This window comes from Palaemon carinicauda, chromosome 40 (assembly GCF_036898095.1).
Source record: "Palaemon carinicauda isolate YSFRI2023 chromosome 40, ASM3689809v2, whole genome shotgun sequence".
Taxonomy (NCBI): Eukaryota; Metazoa; Arthropoda; class Malacostraca; order Decapoda; family Palaemonidae; genus Palaemon; species Palaemon carinicauda.
The window spans coordinates 45,053,129-45,055,628 of NC_090764.1; the positions used below are offsets into that span (position 1 = coordinate 45,053,129).

The 2,500-nt window shown below is 32.0% G+C and overlaps 1 protein-coding gene across 2 annotated transcripts in view; it reads right to left on the reverse strand.

Moving 5' to 3' along the window:
* The window catches only part of LOC137631746 (neurofilament heavy polypeptide-like), a 674,888-nt gene that overhangs the window by 424,568 nt on the left and 247,820 nt on the right, over window positions 1–2,500 (reverse strand). For both annotated transcript variants that reach the window (XM_068363659.1, XM_068363658.1), the window contains one exon: window positions 595–652. The gene's annotated coding sequence lies outside the window, so the exon portion shown is untranslated. The remainder of the gene's footprint in view (window positions 1–594; window positions 653–2,500) is intronic.

A 2,500-nucleotide genomic window follows, 5' to 3' on the forward strand; every position in this document is an offset into this window, starting at 1 on the left:
TAGGCACTATGATTTATTAGCCTTTCATGACCATGGCTGACCTCAACAAAATTTGTAGGTTTGAGAAACGTTTTCTCAAGGATTTATATTTTGACGTAGCCATAATATCAATTTCAGCTTTTAAGTTTTTTCACCGTTTCGATTTTCCATCATTTGCCAAGTAATGAACATTATGTCAGTTAATTATATGATGATTAGTGTAAATATGAGAGTAAATACAGTCAGTCAGTGATTATTAAATATCTAATCTCAGACACGAGGCACAAAATCTACTTGTATACAAATAGGCCTACTGAGAAAATTGGTAAATGGGCATTACACCTTAAGCCTTTGATTATAGTACTTAAAATCCTTGTGGAATTGTTTTGTTACCTATGAAATTGCTTGAAATGAAAAGGCCAAATATAATTATTTCTGTAGATGCTTGAAAACATTCACATTGCAATTTTGTTTCTCTCTATAATGATAAAAAGACAACGAAAGCATTATTCCGCGTTTAACCATTCACCTTGTTTCTACTTTAGCTTAATCCATACTACAAAAAAATCTTAGGAAATGATTCAGTCGTAATCAAACTTGAAAAAGTATTCCTACCTTTCTTCCTACTGGTTTCCAGCACCCAAAAGACCTCGTGTTTTCCAGCCCAGCATATCTGTAAAAGAAAAAAAAATGCAATTACATCTTACGTCTACAGGAGTAGTTGGGTTCAAAGCTTGTTTAGATAGATGGAAACTAGGATAAATAATACGTTCATCGTGAATTTTATTTTACTTAAGAGTGAATTTTAAGGTAAATAGATTAAAACTGAACAGCCCAAAAAGAATTTTGTGAATAGCAGAAAAATCTTATACTTACATCTCATAGTATGTATACGAAATAATACCGTCAATACAGTAGGCCTACATGTATCTAACCAATAGACCGTCCCAATATCACCTCATTGCAGTTATGTTTTACATTATTAATGAAAACATTCGGTTTCTTGAGTGTAAATCTTGTATAATTTCACATCAGTAAGTATGCATTGAATTGTTACGTTATTTAACATAAAATCAAACTGTTAATGGCTGCTCTGATTTAACATTTTATTTTTCATATACTTTCTTGGCTTTAGAGGAAGTTTAATAAACAGGGATATTAGGTGATCCATAATACATAACTAAAATATTACAAGAATTATATAAGAAAAAACATAAGCAGACCAAAATGACAATCAGTAATTTGGATTATAAAACATACATTTGTATAATTGAAGACTTCCTGACTGAAAGTGGTGCTTTGATGAAAAAGTGTTATAAATATATTTGTCCCGACGTAAAATAAGAGAATTTCATGGGAAATAAAAAAACCAAAAAAAATGCTCTTTAAAAACTCCAAAACTTTTCACAAACACACTGAGGAGTTTCCTGACATGTTCAAAGGGAAGAAGTTTTACCGCTCTCAATATATTTTTCAGCCTACAAATTTTTATTCTTCCGCCTCGTGCATTTTTCCAGCTTCTGCGCCAGATATGTCAGTCATTCTGGAAAATTAGCAACCGGAGTAAATGCAACTTTCGCCTCCTTTACGTTGCAAATTTCATTTCGCATATTAGTGTTTTGATCAAATTCATACACAGGTGGAAGATGGATACATTGAATTATATTTGCTCATCACAGATTTGCTTATCTGGTTCCGGTGATAAGTAATCTTAAATGTGTAATTTCACGTTTCTATAATCAATATTCTTAATGTCAAAAATTACTATTATTATTATCGTTGTGGTTATTGTTACTATTACAACTATTAATATTATTAATGTAATGGAATTGTGATCATAAATGATAAAAACACATGAATTTGAATGATTAAACCAAACAGAATGGAGTGCCATATCAGCAAAAAAAAAAAAAAGAAAAAAAAAAGTCTACTCAATTAAAAGAATTGCAGATGTAACTGATACCGATTAGGAAACCAATCAGTATATAACTACTGAAGGAACAAATAATGACCTAATTATACACCAATTAGAAAACAAAAGGATTCCCAGAGTAACGCAGAACTGGAACTTAGGCCTAAGAAAATTCGAGGCTGTATCGCAGCATAGGGAGTGAGAACATATTTGGTCATACTGAATGAAAAAATTCTTTTTAGACTCAAAGGATTAAGTACTGCACTGTAATTGTTCAAAGGATACTTTCCTCTTGGTAAGGGTAGAAGAGACTCTTTAGATATGGTAAACAGCTCTTCTAGGAGGACACTACAAAATCAAACCATTGTTCTCTTGTCTTGCGCAATGTCATATCCTCTGTACCAATGGTCTTTCACTATCTTGGGTTAGAGTTCTCTTGCTTGAGGGTGAAGTGCACTCAGGCACTATTCTATCTGTTTCCTTATTTCCTTTCCTCATTAGGCTATTTTCCCTATTGAAGTCCTTGGGATTATAGCAACCTGCTTTTCCAATTATGGTTATAGCTTACCTAGTAATAACAATAATAATCTATATCTGACCTTGAACTAA